The sequence below is a fragment of the Hypanus sabinus genome, chromosome 9, assembly GCF_030144855.1.
Source record: "Hypanus sabinus isolate sHypSab1 chromosome 9, sHypSab1.hap1, whole genome shotgun sequence".
Taxonomy (NCBI): domain Eukaryota; kingdom Metazoa; phylum Chordata; class Chondrichthyes; order Myliobatiformes; family Dasyatidae; genus Hypanus; species Hypanus sabinus.
The window spans coordinates 161,759,846-161,777,724 of NC_082714.1; the positions used below are offsets into that span (position 1 = coordinate 161,759,846).

The 17,879-nt window shown below is 48.6% G+C and overlaps 1 protein-coding gene across 4 annotated transcripts in view; it reads left to right on the top strand.

Moving 5' to 3' along the window:
- raly (RALY heterogeneous nuclear ribonucleoprotein) overlaps nucleotides 1–17,879 on the top strand; it is a 228,721-nt gene that overhangs the window by 94,251 nt on the left and 116,591 nt on the right. The gene's annotated exons all lie outside the window — the stretch shown is intronic.

Consider the following 17,879-nt stretch of genomic DNA (forward strand, 5'->3'; position numbering starts at 1 on the left):
CCCTACAATGATCAGAGTCTGGATGTCTGTGCTCACCTCGACACTGTACTGACCCTACAATGATCAGAGTGTGCAGGACTGTGCTCACATCGACACTGTACTGACCCTACAATGATCAGAGTGTGGATGTCTGTGCTCACCTCGACACTGTACAGACCCTACAATGATCAGCGTGTGGATGTCTGTGCTCACCTCGTAACTGTACTGACTCTACAATGATCAGAGTGTGGATGTCTGTGTTCCTCTCGACACTGTACTGACCCTACTATGATCAGAGTGTGGATATCTGTGCTCACCTCGACACTCCTACACTGACACTACAATGATCAGAATGTGGATGTCTGTGCTCACCATGACACTGTAGTGACCCTACAATGATCAGAGTGTGGATGTCTGTGTTCACCTCGACACTCCTACACTGACACTACAATGATCAGAATGTGGATGTCTGTGTTCACCTCGACACTCCTACACTGACACTACAATGATCAGAATGTGGATGTCTGTGTTCACCTCGACACTCCTACACTGACACTACAATGATCAGAATGTGGATGTCTGTGCTCACCATGACACTGTAGTGACCCTACAATGATCAGAGTGTGGATGTCTGTGCTCACCTCGACACTGTACTGACCCTACAATGATCAGAGTGTGGATGTCTGTGCTCACCTCGTAACTGTACTGACTCTACAATGATCAGAGTGTGGATGTCTGTGTTCCTCTCGACACTGTACTGACCCTACTATGATCAGAGTGTGGATGTCTGTGCTCACCTCGACACTGTACAGACCCTACAATGATCAGCGTGTGGATGTCTGTGCTCACCTCGTAACTGTACTAACTCTACAATGATCAGAGTGTGGATGTCTGTGTTCCTCTCGACACTGTACTGACCCTACTATGATCAGAGTGTGGATGTCTGTGCTCACCTCGACACGGTACTGACACTACAATGATCAGAGTGTGGATGTCTGTGCTCACCTCGACACTCCTACACTGACACTACAATGATCAGAATGTGGATGTCTGTGCTCACCATGACACTGTAGTGACCCTACAATGATCAGAGTGTGGATGTCTGTGCTCACCTCGTAACTGTACTGACTCTACAATAATCAGCGTGTGGATGTCTGTGCTCCTCTCGACACTGTACTGACCCTACAATGATCAGCGTGTGGATGTCTGTGCTCCTCTCGACACTGTACTGACCCTACAATGATCAGAGTGTGGATGTCTGTGCTCACCTCGACACTCCTACACTGACCCTACAATGATCAGTGTGTGGATATCTGTGCTGATATCGACACTGTACTGACCCTACAATGATCAGAGTGTGGATGTCTGTGCTCACCTCGACACTGTACTCTCCCTACAATGATCAGAGTGTGGATGTCTGTGCTCACCTCGACACTGTACTGACCCTACAATGATCAGAGAGTGGAGGACTGTGCTGACATCAACACTGTACTGACCCTACAATGATCTGCGTCTGGATGTCTGTGCTCACCTCGACACTGTACTGACTCTACAATGATCAGAGTGTGGATGTCTGTGCTCACCTCGACACTGTACTGACGCTACAATGATCAGAGTGTGGATGTCTGTGCTCACCTCGTAACTGTACTGACTCTACAATGATCAGAGTGTGGATGTCTGTGTTCCTCTCGACACTGTACTGACCCTACTATGATCAGAGTGTGGATGTCTGTGCTCACCTCGTAACTGTACTGACCCAACAATGAGCAGAGTGTGGATGTCTGTGCTCACCTCGACACAGTACTGACACTACAATGAGCAGAGTGTGGATGTCTGTGCTCACCTCGTAACTGTACTGACACTACAATGATCAGAGTGTGGATGTCTGTGCTCACATCGACACTGTACTGACCCTACTATGATCAGAGTGTGGATGTCTGTGCTCACCTCGACACTCCTACACTGACCCTACAATGATCAGAGTGTGGATGTCTGTGCTCACCATGACACTGTAGTGACCCTACAATGATCAGCGTCTGGATGTCTGTGCTCACTCGACACTGTACTGACCCTACAATGATCAGAGTGTGGATGTCTGTGTTCACCTCGACACTGTACTGACCCTACAATGATCAGAGTGTGGATGTCTGTGTTCACCTCGACACTGTACTGACCCAACAAAGATCAGAGTGTGGATGTCTGTGCTCACCTCGACACTGTACTGACCGTACAATGATCAGAGTGAGGATGTCTGTGCTCACCTCGACACTGTACTGACCCTACAATGATCAGAGTGTGGATGTCTGTGCTCACCTCGACACGGTACTGACCCTACAATGATCAGAGTGTGGATATCTTTGCTGATATCGACACTGTACTGACCCTACAATGATCAGAGTGTGGATGTCAGTGCTCACCTCGACAATGTACTGACCCTACAATGATCAGAGTGTGGATGTCTGTGCTCACCTAGTCACTGTACTCTCCCTACAATGATCAGAGTGTGGATGTCTGTGCTCACCTAGTCACTGTACTCTCCCTACAATGATCAGAGTGTGGATGTCTGTACTCACCTCGACACTGTACTGACCCTACAATGATCAGAGTGTGGATGTCTGTACTCACCTCGTAACTGTACTGACTCTACAATGATCAGCGTGTGGATGTCTGTGCTCCTCTCGACACTGTACTGACCCTACAATGATCAGAGTGTGGATGTCTGTGCTCACCTAGTCACTGTACTCTCCCTACAATGATCAGAGTGTGGATGTCTGTGCTCACCTCGACACTCCTACACTGACCCTACAATGATCAGAGTGTGGATGTCTGTGTTCACCTCGACGCTCCTACACTGACCCTACAATGATCAGTGTGTGGATATCTGTGCTGATATCGACACTGTACTGACCCTACAATGATCAGAGTGTGGATGTCTGTGCTCACCTCGACACTGTACTGACCCTACAATGATCAGAGTGTGGAGGACTGTGCTCACATCGACACTGTACTGACCCTACAATGATCAGAGTCTGGATGTCTGTGCTCACCTCGACACTGTACTGTTCCTACAATGATCTGCGTCTGGATGTCTGTGCTCACCTCGACAATGTACTGACCCTACAATGATCAGAGTGTGGAGGACTGTGCTCACATCGACACTGTACTGACCCTACAATGATCAGAGTGTGGATGTCTGTGCTCACCTCGACACTGTACAGACCCTACAATGATCAGCGTGTGGATGTCTGTGCTCACCTCGTAACTGTACTGACTCTACAATGATCAGAGTGTGGATGTCTGTGTTCCTCTCGACACTGTACTGACCCTACTATGATCAGAGTGTGGATATCTGTGCTCACCTCGACACTCCTACACTGACACTACAATGATCAGAATGTGGATGTCTGTGCTCACCATGACACTGTAGTGACCCTACAATGATCAGAGTGTGGATGTCTGTGTTCACCTCGACACTCCTACACTGACACTACAATGATCAGAATGTGGATGTCTGTGTTCACCTCGACACTCCTACACTGACACTACAATGATCAGAATGTGGATGTCTGTGTTCACCTCGACACTCCTACACTGACACTACAATGATCAGAATGTGGATGTCTGTGCTCACCATGACACTGTAGTGACCCTACAATGATCAGAGTGTGGATGTCTGTGTTCACCTCGACACTGTACTGACCCTACAATGATCAGAGTGTGGATGTCTGTGCTCACCTCGTAACTGTACTGACTCTACAATGATCAGAGTGTGGATGTCTGTGCTCACCTCGACACTGTACTGACCCTACAATGATCAGCGTCTGGATGTCTGTGTTCCTCTCGACACTGTACTGACCCTACTATGATCAGAGTGTGGATGTCTGTGCTCACCTTGACACTGTACAGACCCTACAATGATCAGCGTGTGGATGTCTGTGCTCACCTCGTAACTGTACTAACTCTACAATGATCAGAGTGTGGATGTCTGTGTTCCTCTCGACACTGTACTGACCCTACTATGATCAGAGTGTGGATGTCTGTGCTCACCTCGACACGGTACTGACACTACAATGATCAGAGTGTGGATGTCTGTGCTCACCTCGACACTCCTACACTGACACTACAATGATCAGAATGTGGATGTCTGTGCTCACCATGACACTGTAGTGACCCTACAATGATCAGAGTGTGGATGTCTGTGTTCACCTCGACACTGTACTGACCCTACAATGATCAGAGTGTGGATGTCTGTGTTCACCTCGACACTGTACTGACCCTACAATGATCAGAGTGTGGATGTCTGTGCTCACCTCGTAACTGTACTGACTCTACAATGATCAGCGTGTGGATGTCTGTGCTCCTCTCGACAGTGTACTGACCCTACAATGATCTGAGTGTGGATGTCTGTGTTCCTCTCGACACTGTACTGACCCTACTATGATCAGAGTGTGGATGTCTGTGCTCACCTCGACACTCCTACACTGACCCTACAATGATCAGTGTGTGGATATCTGTGCTGATATCGACACTGTACTGACCCTACAATGATCAGAGTGTGGATGTCTGTGCTCACCTCGACACTCCTACACTGACCCTACAATGATCAGTGTGTGGATGTCTGTGCTCACCTCGACACTGTACTGACCCTACAATGATCAGTGTGTGGATATCTGTGCTGATATCGACACTGTACTGACCCTACAATGATCAGAGTGTGGATGTCTGTGCTCACCTCGACACTGTACTGACCCTACAATAATCAGTGTGTGGATATCTGTGCTGATATCGACACTGTACTGACCCTACAATGATCAGTGTGTGGATGTCTGTGCTCCCCTCGACACTGTACTGACTCTACAATGATCAGAGTGTGGATGTCTGTGCTCACCTCGACACTGTACTGACCCTACAATGATCAGAGTGTGGATGTCTGTGCTGATATCGACACTGTACTCTCCCTACAATGATCAGAGTGTGGATGTCTGTGCTCACCTCGACACTGTACTGACCCTACAATGATCAGAGTGTGGATGTCTGTGCTCGCCTCGACACTGTACTGACCGTACAATGATCAGCGTGTGGAGGACTGTGCTCACATCGACACTGTACTGACACTACAATGATCAGCGTCTGGATGTCTGTGCTCACCTCGACACAGTACTGACCCTACAATGATCAGAGTGTGGATATCTGTGCTGATATCGACACTGTACTGACCCTACAATGATCAGAGTGTGGATGTCTGTGCTCATCTCGACACTCCTTCACTGATCCTACAATGATCAGAGTGTGTATATCTGTGCTGATATCGACACTGTACTGACCCTACAATGATCAGAGTGTGGATGTCTGTGCTCACCTCGACACTGTACTGACCCTACAATAATCAGAGTGTGGATGTCTGTGCTCATCTCGACACTCCTTCACTGACCCTACAATGATCAGAGTGTGGATATATGTGCTGATATCGACACTGTACTGACCCTACAATGATCAGAGTGTGGATGTCTGTGCTCACCTCGACACTGTACTGACCCTACAATGATCAGAGTGTGGATGTCTGTGCTCACCTCGACACTGTACTGACCCTACGATGACAAGAGTGTGGATGTCTGTGCTCGCCTCGTAACTGTACTGACTCTACAATGATCAGAGTGTGGATGTCTGTGTTCCTCTCGACACTGTACTGACCCTACTATGATCAGAGTGTGGATGTCTGTGCTCACCTCGACACTGTACAGACCCTACAATGATCAGCGTGTGGATGTCTGTGCTCACCTCGACACTGTACTGACCCTACAATGATCAGCGTGTGGATGTCTGTGCTCACCTCGTAACTGTACTAACTCTACAATGATCAGAGTGTGGATGTCTGTGTTCCTCTCGACACTGTACTGACCCTACTATGATCAGAGTGTGGATGTCTGTGCTCACCTCGACACGGTACTGACACTACAATGATCAGAGTGTGGATGTCTGTGCTCACCTCGACACTCCTACACTGACACTACAATGATCAGAATGTGGATGTCTGTGCTCACCATGACACTGTAGTGACCCTACAATGATCAGAGTGTGGATGTCTGTGTTCACCTCGACACTGTACTGACCCTACAATGATCAGAGTGTGGATGTTTGTGCTCACCTCGACACTGTACTGTTCCTACAATGATCAGTGTGTGGATATCTGTGCTGATATCGACACTGTACTGACCCTACAATGATCAGAGTGTGGATGTCTGTGCTCACCTCGTAACTGTACTGACTCTACAATGATCAGCGTGTGGATGTCTGTGCTCCTCTCGACACTGTACTGACCCTACAATGATCTGAGTGTGGATGTCTGTGTTCCTCTCGACACTGTACTGACCCTACTATGATCAGAGTGTGGATGTCTGTGCTCACCTCGACACTCCTACACTGACCCTACAATGATCAGTGTGTGGATATCTGTGCTGATATCGACACTGTACTGACCCTACAATGATCAGAGTGTGGATGTCTGTGCTCACCTCGACACTCCTACACTGACCCTACAATGATCAGTGTGTGGATATCGGTGCTGATATCGACACTGTACTGACCCTACAATGATCAGAGTGTGGATGTCTGTGCTCACCTCGACACTGTACTCTCCCTACAATGATCAGTGTGTGGATATCTGTGCTCCCCTCGACACTGTACTGACCCTACAATGATCAGAGTGTGGAGGACTGTGCTCACCTCGACACTGTACTGACTCTACAATGATCAGAGTGTGGATGTCTGTGCTCACCTCGACACTGTACTGACCCTACAATGATCAGAGTGTGGATGTCTGTGCTGATATCGACACTGTACTCTCCCTACAATGATCAGAGTGTGGATGTCTGTGCTCACCTCGACACTGTACTGACCCTACAATGATCAGAGTGTGGATGTCTGTGCTCGCCTCGACACTGTACTGACCGTACAATGATCAGCGTGTGGAGGACTGTGCTCACATCGACACTGTACTGACACTACAATGATCAGCGTCTGGATGTCTGTGCTCACCTCGACACTGTACTGACCCTACAATGATCAGAGTGTGGATATCTGTGCTGATATCGACACTGTACTGACCCTACAATGATCAGAGTGTGGATGTCTGTGCTCATCTCGACACTCCTTCACTGATCCTACAATGATCAGAGTGTGGATATCTGTGCTGATATCGACACTGTACTGACCCTACAATGATCAGAGTGTGGATGTCTGTGCTCACCTCGACACTGTACTGACCCTACAATAATCAGAGTGTGGATGTCTGTGCTCATCTCGACACTCCTTCACTGATCCTACAATGATCAGAGTGTGGATATCTGTGCTGATATCGACACTGTACTGACCCTACAATGATCAGAGTGTGGATGTCTGTGCTCACCTCGACACTGTACTGACCCTACAATGATCAGAGTGTGGATGTCTGTGCTCACATCGACACTGTACTGACCCTACAATGATCAGAGTGTGGATGTCTGTGCTCACCTCGACACTGTACTGACCCTACAATGATCAGAGTGTGGATGTCTGTGCTCACCTCGACACTGTACTGACCCTACGATGACAAGAGTGTGGATGTCTGTGCTCGCCTCGACACTGTACTGACCCTACAATGATCGGAGTCTGGATGTCTGTGCTCACATCGACACTGTACTGACCCTACAATGATCAGAGTGTGGATGTCTGTGCTCACCTCGACACTCCTACACTGAACCTACAATGATCAGAGTGTGGATGTCTGTGCTCACCTCGACACTCCTACACTGAACCTAAAATGAACAGAGTGCGGATGTCTGTGCTGAACTCGACACTGTACTGACCCAACAAAGATCACAGTGTGGATGTCTGTGCTCACCTCGACACTCCTACACTGAACCTACAATGATCAGAGTGTGGATGTCTGTGCTCACCACGACACTCCTACACTGACCCTACAATGATCAGAGTGTGCATGTCTGTGCTCACCACGACACTCCTACATTGACCCTACAATGATCAGAGTGTGGATGTCCGTGCTCACCTCGACACTGTACTGACGCTATAATGATCAGAGTGTGGATGTCTGTGCTCACATCGACACTGTACTGACCCTACAATGATCAGAGTGTGGATGTCTGTGCTCACCTCGTAACTGTACTGACTCTACAATGATCAGAGTGTGGATGTCTGTGCTCACATCGACACTGTACTGACCCTACAATGAACAGAGTGCGGATGTCTGTGCTGAACTCGACACTGTACTGACCCTACAATGATCAGAGTGTGGATGTCTGTGCTCACCTCGACACTGTACTGACCCAACAAAGATCAGAGTGTGGATGTCTGTGCTCACCTCGACACTCCTACACTGAACCTACAATGAACAGCGTGCGGATGTCTGTGCTGAACTCGACACTGTACTGACCCAACAAAGATCACAGTGTGGATGTCTGTGCTCACCTCAACACTCCTACACTGAACCTACAATGATCAGCGTCTGGATGTCTGTGCTCACCTCGACACTGTACTGACGCTACAATGATCAGAGTGTGGAGGACTGTGCTCACATCGACTCTGTACTGACACTACAATGATCAGCGTCTGGATGTCTGTGCTCACCTCGACACTGTACTGACCCTACAATGATCAGAGTGTGGATGTCTGTGCTCGCCTCGACAATGTACTGACCCTACAATGATCAGCGTCTGGATGTCTGTGCTCACCTCGACAATGTACTGATACTACAATGATCAGAGTCTGGATGTCTGTGCTCACCTCGACACTGTACTCTCCCTACAATGATCAGAGTGTGGATGTCTGTGCTCACCTCGACACTGTACTCTCCCTACAATGATCAGAGTGTGGAGGACTGTGCTCACATCGACACTGTACAGACCCTACAATGATCAGAGTGTGGATGTCTGTGCTCACCTCGACACTCCTACACTGACCCTACAATGATCAGAATGTGGATGTCTGTGCTCACCATGACACTGTAGTGACCCTACAATGATCAGCGTCTGGATGTCTGTGCTCACTCGACACTGTACTGACCCTACAATGATCAGAGTGTGGATGTCTGTGTTCACCTCGACACTGTACTGACCCTACAATAATCAGAGTGTGGATGTCTGTGTTCACCTCGACACTGTACTGACTCTACAATGATCAGAGTGTGGATGTCTGTGCTCACCTCGACACTGTACTGACCCTACAATGATCAGAATGTGGATGTCTGTGCTCACCTCGTAACTGTACTGACTCTACAATGATCAGAGTGTGGATGTCTGTGCTCACATCGACACTGTACTGACCCTACAATGAACAGAGTGCGGATGTCTGTGCTGAACTCGACACTGTACTGACCCTACAATGATCAGAGTGTGGATGTCTGTGCTCACCTCGACACTGTACTGACTCTACAATGATCAGAGTGTGGATGTCTGTGCTCACCTCGACACTGTACTGACCCTACAATGATCTGAGTGTGGATGTCTGTGTTCCTCTCGACACTGTACTGACCCTACAATGATCAGAGTGTGGATGTCTGTGCTCACCTCGACACTCCTACACTGACCCTACAATGATCAGTGTGTGGATATCTGTGCTGATATCGACACTGTACTGACCCTACAATGATCAGAGTGTGGATGTCTGTGCTCACCTCGACACTCCTACACTGACCCTGCAATGATCAGTGTGTGGATATCTGTGCTGATATCAACACTGTACTGACCCTACAATGATCAGAGTGTGGATATCTGTGCTGATATCGACACTGTACTGACCCTACAATGATCAGAGTGTGGATGTCTGTGCTCACCTCGACACTGTACTCTCCCTACAATGATCAGCGTCTGGATGTCTGTGCTCCCCTCGACAATGTACTGACTCTACAATGATCTGAGTGTGGATGTCTGTGCTCACCTCGACACTGTACTGACCCTACAATGATCAGAGTGTGGATGTCTGTGCTCATCTCGTCACTGTACTGACTCTACAATGATCAGAGTGTGGAGGACTGTGCTCACCTCGACACTGTACTGACCCTACAATGATCAGAGTGTGGAGGACTGTGCTCACCTCGACACTGTACTGACTCTACAATGATCAGAGTGTGGATGTCTGTGCTCACCTCGACACTGTACTGACCCTACAATGATCAGAGTGTGGATGTCTGTGCTGATATCGACACTGTACTCTCTCTACAATGATCAGAGTGTGGATGTCTGTGCTCACCTCGACACTGTACTGACCCTACAATGATCAGAGTGTGGAAGTCTGTGCTGATATCGACACTGTACTGACCCTACAATGATCAGCGTGTGGATGTCTGTGCTCACCTCGACACTGTACTGACCCTACAATGATCAGAGTGTGGATGTCTGTGCTCGCCTCGACACTGTACTGACCGTACAATGATCAGCGTGTGGAGGACTGTGCTCACATCGACACTGTACTGACACTACAATGATCAGCGTCTGGATGTCTGTGCTCACCTCGACACTGTACTGACCCTACAATGATCAGAGTGTGGATATCTGTGCTGATATCGACACTGTACTGACCCTACAATAATCAGAGTGTGGATGTCTGTGCTCATCTCGACACTCCTTCACTGATCCTACAATGATCAGAGTGTGGATATCTGTGCTGATATCGACACTGTACTGACCCTACAATGATCAGAGTGTGGATGTCTGTGCTCACCTCGACACTGTACTGACCCTACAATGATCAGAGTGTGGATGTCTGTGCTCACATCGACACTGTACTGACCCTACAATGATCAGAGTGTGGATGTCTGTGCTCACCTCGACACTGTACTGACCCAACAAAGATCAGAGTGTGGATGTCTGTGTTCACCTCGACACTGTACTGACTCTACAATGATCAGAGTGTGGATGTCTGTGTTCACCTCGACACTGTACTCTCCCTACAATGATCAGAGTGTGGATGTCTGTGCTCACCTCGTAACTGTACTGACCCTACAATGATCAGAGTGTGGATGTCTGTGCTCACCTCGACACTGTACAGACCCTACAATGATCAGCGTGTGGATGTCTGTGTTCCTCTCGACACTGTACTGACCCTAATATGATCAGAGTGTGGATGTCTGTGCTCACCTCGACACGGTACTGACACTACAATGATCAGAGTGTGGATGTCTGTGCTCACCTCGACACTCCTACACTGACACTACAATGATCAGAATGTGGATGTCTGTGCTCACCATGACACTGTAGTGACCCTACAATGATCAGAGTGTGGATGTCTGTGTTCACCTCGACACTGTACTGACCCTACAATGATCAGAGTGTGGATGTCTGTGCTCACCTCGTAACTGTACTGACTCTACAATGATCAGAGTGTGGATGTCTGTGTTCCTCTCGACACTGTACTGACCCTACTATGATCAGAGTGTGGATGTCTGTGCTCACCTCGACACTGTACAGACCCTACAATGATCAGCGTGTGGATGTCTGTGCTCACCTCGTAACTGTACTAACTCTACAATGATCAGAGTGTGGATGTCTGTGTTCCTCTCGACACTGTACTGACCCTACTATGATCAGAGTGTGGATGTCTGTGCTCACCTCGACACGGTACTGACACTACAATGATCAGAGTGTGGATGTCTGTGCTCACCTCGACACTCCTACACTGACACTACAATGATCAGAATGTGGATGTCTGTGCTCACCATGACACTGTAGTGACCCTACAATGATCAGAGTGTGGATGTCTGTGTTCACCTCGACACTGTACTGACCCTACAATGATCAGAGTGTGGATGTCTGTGTTCACCTCGACACTGTACTGACCCTACAATGATCAGAGTGTGGATGTCTGTGCTCACCTCGACACTGTACTGTTCCTACAATGATCAGTGTGTGGATATCTGTGCTGATATCGACACTGTACTGAACCTACAATGATCAGAGTGTGGATGTCTGTGCTCACCTCGTAACTGTACTGACTCTACAATGATCAGCGTGTGGATGTCTGTGCTCCTCTCGACACTGTACTGACCCTACAATGATCTGAGTGTGGATGTCTGTGTTCCTCTCGACACTGTACTGACCCTACAATGATCAGAGTGTGGATGTCTGTGCTCACCTCGACACTGTACTGTTCCTACAATGATCAGTGTGTGGATATCTGTGCTGATATCGACACTGTACTGACCCTACAATGATCAGAGTGTGGATGTCTGTGCTCACCTCGACACTCCTACACTGACCCTACAATGATCAGTGTGTGGATATCTGTGCTGATATCAACACTGTACTGACCCTACAATGATCAGAGTGTGGATATCTGTGCTGATATCGACACTGTACTGACCCTACAATGATCAGAGTGTGGATGTCTGTGCTCACCTCGACACTGTACTGACCCTACAATGATCAGAGTGTGGATGTCTGTGCTGATATCGACACTGTACTGACCCTACTATGATCAGTGTGTGGATGTCTGTGCTCACCTCGACACTGTACTGACCCTACAATGATCAGAGTGTGGATGTCTGTGCTCGCCTCGACACTGTACTGACCGTACAATGATCAGCGTGTGGAGGACTGTGCTCACATCGACACTGTACTGACACTACAATGATCAGCGTCTGGATGTCTGTGCTCACCTCGACACTGTACTGACCCTACAATGATCAGAGTGTGGATGTCTGTGCTCACCTCGACACTGTACTGACCCTACAATGATCAGTGTGTGGATGTCTGTGCTCACCTCGACACTGTACTGACCCTACAATGATCAGTGTGTGGATGTCTGTGCTCACCTCGTAACTGTACTGACCCTACAATGATCAGTGTGTGGATATCTGTGCTGATATCGACACTGTACTGACCCTACAATGATCAGAGTGTGGATGTCTGTGCTCACCTCGACACTGTACTGACCCTACAATAATCAGAGTGTGGATGTCTGTGCTCATCTCGACACTCCTTCACTGATCCTACAATGATCAGAGTGTGGATATCTGTGCTGATATCGACACTGTACTGACCCTACAATGATCAGAGTGTGGATGTCTGTGCTCACCTCGACACTGTACTGACCCTACAATGATCAGAGTGTGGATGTCTGTGCTCACATCGACACTGTACTGACCCTACAATGATCAGAGTGTGGATGTCTGTGCTCACCTCGACACTGTACTGACCCTACAATGATCAGAGTGTGGATGTCTGTGCTCACCTCGACACTGTACTGACCCTACAATGATCAGAGTGTGGATGTCTGTGCTCGCCACGACACTGTACTGACCCTACAATGATCGGAGTCTGGATGTCTGTGCTCACATCGACACTGTACTGACCCTACAATGATCAGAGTGTGGATGTCTGTGCTCACCTCGACACTCCTACACTGAACCTACAATGATCAGAGTGTGGATGTCTGTGCTCACCTCGACACTCCTACACTGAACCTAAAATGAACAGAGTGCGGATGTCTGTGCTGAACTCGACACTGTACTGACCCAACAAAGATCACAGTGTGGATGTCTGTGCTCACCTCGACACTCCTACACTGAACCTACAATGATCAGAGTGTGGATGTCTGTGCTCACCACGACAATCCTACACTGACCCTACAATGATCAGAGTGTGCATGTCTGTGCTCACCACGACACTCCTACATTGACCCTACAATGATCAGAGTGTGGATGTCCGTGCTCACCTCGACACTGTACTGACGCTATAATGATCAGAGTGTGGATGTCTGTGCTCACATCGACACTGTACTGACCCTACAATGATCAGAGTGTGGATGTCTGTGCTCACCTCGTAACTGTACTGACTCTACAATGATCAGAGTGTGGATGTCTGTGCTCACATCGACACTGTACTGACCCTACAATGAACAGAGTGCGGATGTCTGTGCTGAACTCGACACTGTACTGACCCTACAATGATCAGAGTGTGGATGTCTGTGCTCACCTCGACACTGTACTGACCCAACAAAGATCAGAGTGTGGATGTCTGTGCTCACCTCGACACTCCTACACTGAACCTACAATGAACAGCGTGCGGATGTCTGTGCTGAACTCGACACTGTACTGACCCAACAAAGATCACAGTGTGGATGTCTGTGCTCACCTCGACACTCCTACACTGAACCTACAATGATCAGCGTCTGGATGTCTGTGCTCACCTCGACACTGTACTGACGCTACAATGATCAGAGTGTGGAGGACTGTGCTCACATCGACTCTGTACTGACACTACAATGATCAGCGTCTGGATGTCTGTGCTCACCTCGACACTGTACTGACCCTACAATGATCAGAGTGTGGATGTCTGTGCTCGCCTCGACAATGTACTGACCCTACAATGATCAGCGTCTGGATGTCTGTGCTCACCTCGACAATGTACTGATACTACAATGATCAGAGTCTGGATGTCTGTGCTCACCTCGACACTGTACTCTCCCTACAATGATCAGAGTGTGGATGTCTGTGCTCACCTCGACACTGTACTCTCCCTACAATGATCAGAGTGTGGAGGACTGTGCTCACATCGACACTGTACAGACCCTACAATGATCAGAGTGTGGATGTCTGTGCTCACCTCGACACTCCTACACTGACCCTACAATGTTCAGAATGTGGATGTCTGTGCTCACCATGACACTGTAGTGACCCTACAATGATCAGCGTCTGGATGTCTGTGCTCACTCGACACTGTACTGACCCTACAATGATCAGAGTGTGGATGTCTGTGTTCACCTCGACACTGTACTGACCCTACAATAATCAGAGTGTGGATGTCTGTGTTCACCTCGACACTGTACTGACTCTACAATGATCAGAGTGTGGATGTCTGTGCTCACCTCGACACTGTACTGACCCTACAATGATCAGAATGTGGATGTCTGTGCGCACCATGACACTGTAGTGACCCTACAATGATCAGCGTCTGGATGTCTGTGCTCACTCGACACTGTACTGACCCAAGAAAGATCAGAGTGTGGATGTCTGTGTTCACCTCGACACTGTACTGACTCTACAATGATCAGAGTGTGGATGTCTGTGTTCACCTCGACACTGTACTCTCCCTACAATGATCAGAGTGTGGATGTCTGTGCTCACCTCGTAACTGTACTGACCCTACAATGATCAGAGTGTGGATATCTGTGCTCACCTCGACACTGTACTGTTCCTACAATGATCAGTGTGTGGATATCTGTGCTGATATCGACACTGTACTGACCCTACAATGATCAGAGTGTGAATGTCTGTGCTCACCTCGTAACTGTACTGACCCTACAATGATCAGCGTGTGGATGTCTGTGCTCACCTCGTAACTGTACTGACTCTACAATAATCAGCGTGTGGATGTCTGTGCTCCTCTCGACACTGTACTGACCCTACAATGATCAGCGTGTGGATGTCTGTGCTCCTCTCGACACTGTACTGACCCTACAATGATCAGAGTGTGGATGTCTGTGCTCACCTCGACACTCCTACACTGACCCTACAATGATCAGTGTGTGGATATCTGTGCTGATATCGACACTGTACTGACCCTACAATGATCAGAGTGTGGATGTCTGTGCTCACCTCGACACTGTACTCTCCCTACAATGATCAGAGTGTGGATGTCTGTGCTCACCTCGACACTGTACTGACCCTACAATGATCAGAGAGTGGAGGACTGTGCTCACATCAACACTGTACTGACCCTACAATGATCAGAGTGTGGATGTCTGTGCTCCTCTCGAAACTGTACTGACCCTACAATGATCAGTGTGTGGATGTCTGTGCTCACCTCGACACTGTACTGACGCTACAATGATCAGAGTGTGGATGTCTGTGCTCACCTCGTAACTGTACTGACCCTACAATGAGCAGAGTGTGGATGTCTGTGCTCACCTCGAAACTGTACTGACCCTACAATGATCAGTGTGTGGATGTCTGTGCTCACCTCGACACTGTACTGACGCTACAATGATCAGAGTGTGGATGTCTGTGCTCACCTCGTAACTGTACTGACCCTACAATGAGCAGAGTGTGGATGTCTGTGCTCACCTCGACACAGTACTGACCCTACAATGAGCAGAGTGTGGATGTCTGTGCTCACCTCGTAACTGTACTGACACTACAATGATCAGAGTGTGGATGTCTGTGCTCACATCGACACTGTACTGACCCCACTATGATCAGAGTGTGGATGTCTGTGCTCACCTCGACACTGTACTGACCCTACAATGATCAGTGTGTGGATATCTGTGCTGATATCGACACTGTACTGACCCTACAATGATCAGAGTGTGGATGTCTGTGCTCACCTAGTCACTGTACTCTCCCTACAATGATCAGAGTGTGGATGTCTGTGCTCACCTCGACACTCCTACACTGACCCTACAATGATCAGTGTGTGGATATCTGTGCTGATATCGACACTGTACTGACCCTACAATGATCAGAGTGTGGATGTCTGTGCTCACCTCGACACTGTACTGACCCTACAATGATCAGAGTGTGGATATCTGTGCTCACCTCGTAACTGTACTGACCCTACAATGATCAGAGTGTGGATGTCCGTGCTCACCTCGACACTGTACTGACCCTACAATGATCAGTGTGTGGATGTCTGTGCTCACCTCGACACTGTACTGACGCTACAATGATCAGAGTGTGGATGTCTGTGCTCACCTCGTAACTGTACTGACCCTACAATGAGCAGAGTGTGGATGTCCGTGCTCACCTCGACACTGTACTGACCCTACAATGATCAGTGTGTGGATGTCTGTGCTCACCTCGACACTGTACTGACGCTACAATGATCAGAGTGTGGATGTCTGTGCTCACCTCGTAACTGTACTGACCCTACAATGAGCAGAGTGTGGATGTCTGTGCTCACCTCGACACAGTACTGACCCTACAATGAGCAGAGTGTGGATGTCTGTGCTCACCTCGTAACTGTACTGACACTACAATGATCAGAGTGTGGATGTCCGTGCTCACCTCGACACTGTACTGACCCTACAATGATCAGTGTGTGGATGTCTGTGCTCACCTCGACACTGTACTGACCCTACAATGATCAGAGTGTGGATGTCCGTGCTCACCTCGACACTGTACTGACCCTACAATGATCAGTGTGTGGATGTCTGTGCTCACCTCGACACTGTACTGACGCTACAATGATCAGAGTGTGGATGTCTGTGCTCACCTCGTAACTGTACTGACCCTACAATGAGCAGAGTGTGGATGTCTGTGCTCACCTCGACACAGTACTGACCCTACAATGAGCAGAGTGTGGATGTCTGTGCTCACCTCGTAACTGTACTGACACTACAATGATCAGAGTGTGGATGTCTGTGCTCACATCGACACTGTACTGACCCCACTATGATCAGAGTGTGGATGTCTGTGCTCACCTCGACACTGTACTGACCCTACAATGATCAGTGTGTGGATATCTGTGCTGATATCGACACTGTACTGACCCTACAATGATCAGAGTGTGGATGTCTGTGCTCACCTAGTCACTGTACTCTCCCTACAATGATCAGAGTGTGGATGTCTGTGCTCACCTCGACACTCCTACACTGACCCTACAATGATCAGTGTGTGGATATCTGTGCTGATATCGACACTGTACTGACCCTACAATGATCAGAGTGTGGATGTCTGTGCTCACCTCGACACTGTACTGACCCTACAATGATCAGAGTGTGGAGGACTGTGCTCACATCGACACTGTACTGACCCTACAATGATCAGAGTCTGGATGTCTGTGCTCACCTCGACACTGTACTGTTCCTACAATGATCTGCGTCTGGATGTCTGTGCTCACCTCGACAATGTACTGACCCTACAATGATCAGAGTGTGGATGTCTGTGCTCACCTCGACACTGTACAGACCCT